Source organism: Schistocerca piceifrons, unplaced genomic scaffold (assembly GCF_021461385.2).
Source record: "Schistocerca piceifrons isolate TAMUIC-IGC-003096 unplaced genomic scaffold, iqSchPice1.1 HiC_scaffold_936, whole genome shotgun sequence".
Classification (NCBI taxonomy): Eukaryota; Metazoa; Arthropoda; class Insecta; order Orthoptera; family Acrididae; genus Schistocerca; species Schistocerca piceifrons.
Window position 1 is genome coordinate 3400001 of NW_025729208.1, and position 5000 is coordinate 3405000.

A 5000-nucleotide genomic window follows, 5' to 3' on the forward strand; every position below is an offset into this window, starting at 1 on the left:
GCAACATGACCTCCTGCAACGACGCTACCGCCATCTATGAGACGCCAAGCCGACTAAGACAGCGATGGCGCCACAGTGGCCGCCTTTCGACGCCACCCACAAAGCCTGCAGCCTCTGTCGACCATAGCACCCATTCTCCAGTGGCTCTGCCGCACGAAGCCGTGGACCGGCAATGACTCCACCCGCACCCGTTCGTGGACCACCCCAACCGCCAAACGCGCACCTACAGCGGATGAACGGCGGACGTTTCCCGCACTCGTAAAGTGCAATCCACCCCTATAACTTGCGTTTCATGAAGAGTTATTTCCAATATGCGACATTCCCGCTGTCCGTATACATGAGCCGCGACCTGTACCACTTACGAGCGAGAGACGCGATCGCGTTGCTCACTGTACGGCGTCCGATACCGAGCCATCAGCATGTCGGTCCCCATGCGCGTTGCACTCGCACTCGCACTCGCAGTCGCAAAAACGTGGCGCAAATATATTACGCGGAAGAGTTATAACAGACCGAGCCCCACTGCATGGGGGAGTCTTTGTCACTAATGTACACAGATGGAACATTTTGGACTGGAACCAGATTACCCGTACACACGGCGCTGATTAGTAATCAATGCAGAGCCATCAAACTACAGAAAATATATACAACTGTCCGTATACATGCTGAAAGAGTCAGCCCACAATGGGAACCACACGTCAGCCAGACACTCTGATCACGCACCACTCTCTGCTTCTAACAGGCGCACATACAATACGTAAGCACCAGCATGGAACAACATCCAGTGCATCCTCTCCGCCACATTACACAATCCACACTATCACAACCAGACCAGGAGGTCCATGCGGAAAATAGAATATCCCACCCTTTCGACATCCACCATTGCGCAGATAAGGCACCAACACCCACACATGTCCTATACAACGGTGCACCCAACATCACAATAGTACCTCCTGTCACAGCGCACAAACAATGACATGAGTCAAAGACACAGGTCTGACACAAGCATAGAATTGGAGCGCCGCCTCTAATAAGCCAAAGGTGCATCCTGACGTGACAAATCTGATCATGTCACAAGCATTCACTTACTATAATCACTATCAACGAACCTGCCGCCCCCGCCCCCCCCCCCCTACACCTTTCCTTACAACAACGTGTAACCGAACCTAACCTATGTTGTACCTTAACCTAACCTATGTTGTACCTTAACCTAACCTATGTTGTACCTTAACCTAACCTATGTTGTACCTTAACCTAACCCATGTTGTGCCTTAACCTAACCCATGTTGTGCCTTAACCTAACCCATGTTGTGCCTTAACCTAACCCATGTTGTGCCTTAACCTAACCCATGTTGTGCCTTAACCTAACCCATGTTGTGCCTTAACCTAACCCATGTTGTGCCTTAACCTAACCCATGTTGTGCCTTAACCTAACCCATGTTGTGCCTTAACCTAACCCATGTTGTGCCTTAACCTAACCCATGTTGTGCCTTAACCTAACCCATGTTGTGCCTTAACCTAACCCATGTTGTGCCTTAACCTAACCCATGTTGTGCCTTAACCTAACCCATGTTGTACCTTAACCTAACCCATGTTGTACCTTAACCTAACACATGTTGTCCCCTAACCTAACCCATGTTGTCCCCTAACCTAACCCATGTTGTCCCCTAACCTAACCCATGTTGTCCCCTAACCTAACCCATGTTGTCCCCTAACCTAACCCATGTTGTCCCCTAACCTAACCCATGTTGTCCCCTAACCTAACCCATGTTGTGCCTTAACCTAACCCATGTTGTGCCTTAACCTAACCCATGTTGTGCCTTAACCTAACCCATGTTGTGCCTTAACCTAACCCATGTTGTGCCTTAACCTAACCCATGTTGTGCCTTAACCTAACCCATGTTGTGCCTTAACCTAACCCATGTTGTACCTTAACCTAACCCATGTTGTACCCTAACCTAACCCATGTTGTACCCTAACCTAACCCATGTTGTACCCTAACCTAACCCATGTTGTACCCTAACCTAACCCATGTTGTCCCCTAACCTAACCCATGTTGTCCCCTAACCTAACCCATGTTGTCCCCTAACCTAACCCATGTTGTCCCCTAACCTAACCCATGTTGTCCCCTAACCTAACCCATGTTGTCCCCTAACCTAACCCATGTTGTCCCCTAACCTAACCCATGTTGTCCCCTAACCTAACCCATGTTGTCCCCTAACCTAACCCATGTTGTCCCCTAACCTAACCCATGTTGTCCCCTAACCTAACCCATGTTGTCCCCTAACCTAACCCATGTTGTCCCCTAACCTAACCCATGTTGTCCCCTAACCTAACCCATGTTGTCCCCTAACCTAACCCATGTTGTGCCTTAACCTAACCCATGTTGTGCCTTAACCTAACCCATGTTGTGCCTTAACCTAACCCATGTTGTGCCTTAACCTAACCCATGTAGTGCCTTAACCTAACCCATGTTGTGCCTTAACCTAACCCATGTTGTACCCTAACCTAACCCATGTTGTGCCCTAACCTAACCCATGTTGTACCCTAACCTAACCCATGTTGTGCCTTAACCTAACCCATGTTGTGCCTTAACCTAACCCATGTTGTGCCTTAACCTAACCCATGTTGTGCCTTAACCTAACCCATGTTGTGCCTTAACCTAACCCATGTTGTGCCTTAACCTAACCCATGTTGTGCCTTAACGTAACCCATGTTGTGCCTTAACGTAACCCATGTTGTGCCTTAACGTAACCCATGTTGTGCCTTAACGTAACCCATGTTGTGCCTTAACGTAACCCATGTTGTGCCTTAACGTAACCCATGTTGTGCCTTAACGTAACCCATGTTGTGCCTTAACCTAACCCATGTTGTGCCTTAACCTAACCCATGTTGTGCCTTAACGTAACCCACGTTGTCCGCTAACGTAACCCACGTTGTCGCCTAAACCTGCTCTGTAATTGTTATACGACTCGTTCAATTAGTGTAGTGTTGCCCACCCGCAACCCTCGCAATATAGTTCGCTACTCGCACTGCCCGCTCCCCTGTGTATCGCTTCATGTTAAACACCTTGCAAGTCTTGCTCACTTTCCACATGCTCCTGCTGTACACTGTAATGTGGATGGCAGCAGGACGTACATGCCGCCCCCCCCCCCACACCTCCCCACGTCCCCACCTTGCCCCCTGCCTTCGCAAGCTGGTTGGTGAGAAGTTTGCATGTTCAATGCCCTTCGCATGCGACGTACGCAGGCTACGTTGTGGTGCGGCCTGTGTCAACTGTCCGCTGATGTCGTACGCGTAAACCACAATCTGTACTGCACATTCGTCCTTATGTACTGAATGATACATCGTGGCACATGTGTGACCGTACAACGACTGCGCCCAAAAACGGCGGACCATACAGTGCAAATATTGTGCACGCAGCTACGTGTCGTCTCCCTATGAGAGCTGGATTGCAGTGTGGTACGCCATAGAGACGTGTGGGAGGAACGGACGCCGTGGATGGCGATCAGCATGAGCTGTCTGTTGATGTATTCGGACCTAGTCGTCTCTCCTCACACACCGTGATAGCATGGTGCACCGCGTTCCATATCTGCGACATGCTACAGAGGCCGGTTGACAGTCGTTCGAGCAATGGACATCGCATACGTACGGGGGCCACCTTCCACGTATTGTCTAGGCGTGCACATTTTGTTGCGTGTATGTGGGCAGACGTAGTGTGGTGTGACACCTGACACAGGCATGCAATAATCGTGGAAGTTGCAAATGGCGATGGACGCATACGTTTTCTGGTGAAGTTACGCAAATGAACAAATGGTAACCCGTTGTGGTGCGGTTGTTCTCGCTAGGGGTGAATCGGTGATGGCGACGATAGGTTGAGGTACTAACCGGTTGTTCCAGCGATACCCACCATGCCGACGAAACTGAACGGCATCTGGGTGTGAAGCGATACGCGGCGGTGGCTGGGTGGGACCGTCCCCGGCCGGTGAGGGGGCGCCTCCCGGCGTGCTGGCCGCGCGGTGCGTGGGCGCACGCGCTACAGCCGGCTGGTGGGGGCGGCCAGTGGCAGGCGCGCCGGCCGACGGACGCGGCAGGCGTCGCAGCTGCGCGCCGGCGCACCCTGCGCGCGGCGCCGTGCGGCCAAAGTAGGTCCTCGCGGGCCCGGTGCGAAGCGCGGTGGACATCTTCAGTGTGCTGGTCCGATTGAGGACTGTGTGCGTTGAGGATGCGCCGCCGCCCGGCGCTCGGCGCCGCGACGCCGTCTGCTGCTCGGTCGCCCCAGCGGTTCTCGCTGGTGGTTTGTATCGCAGCTGTGCGGATGTGTTGGCGCGTGCGCTGTGCTGGGAGAGTTCGCTTCGGCACCCAAGTGGGGCTTTTGTCCTTCTGTGGCGCTGGCGTTGGAGCTGCCGGTCACCGTAGGTGGCGCGTGTTGTCTCCCGCCGGCAATGCCACGACAGCACGCTCCCGGGCCTCTGTCGGCAGCGGCAAGCTCAGTTGGGAGCACGGGTGGTCGCACCGAAAGCGTCTACTCGCCTAACTCCGGGCGATTGCGCCTCTCTCGAACCCGACCAAGTACTTGGGACGGCGCTGCGCGCCGCCGGGACCTGAGAGGGTTTCGAGGTGTATTGTGCAGGGGAGCTCAGCCTCCTCCTGTTTGCAGAATGATTGAGCGGACGCTTGCGTGTTCGCGCGGGCCCCCGGGACACACTCCCGGGCGGCCGGCTGCTCAGCTCTAGTTGACGCAGCTCCCTGGTTGATCCTGCCAGTAGTCATATGCTTGTCTCAAAGATTAAGCCATGCATGTCTCAGTACAAGCCGCATTAAGGTGAAACCGCGAATGGCTCATTAAATCAGTTATGGTTCCTTAGATCGTACCCACGTTACTTGGATAACTGTGGTAATTCTAGAGCTAATACATGCAAACAGAGTCCCGACCAGAGATGGAAGGGACGCTTTTATTAGATCAAAACCAATCGGTCGGCTCGTCCGGTCCGTTTGCCTTG

At 53.1% G+C, this 5000-nt stretch overlaps 1 non-coding gene across 1 annotated transcript in view; it reads left to right on the forward strand.

Annotated features, from left to right (window-relative positions):
• The first annotated feature begins 4743 nt into the window (after positions 1-4743).
• LOC124771334 overlaps positions 4744-5000 on the forward strand; it is a 1909-nt gene continuing 1652 nt past the window's right edge. Inside the window, exon 1 of the ribosomal RNA XR_007013351.1 lies at positions 4744-5000. This exon is cut by the window's right edge and continues 1652 nt beyond it. This is a non-coding gene — a ribosomal RNA (small subunit ribosomal RNA).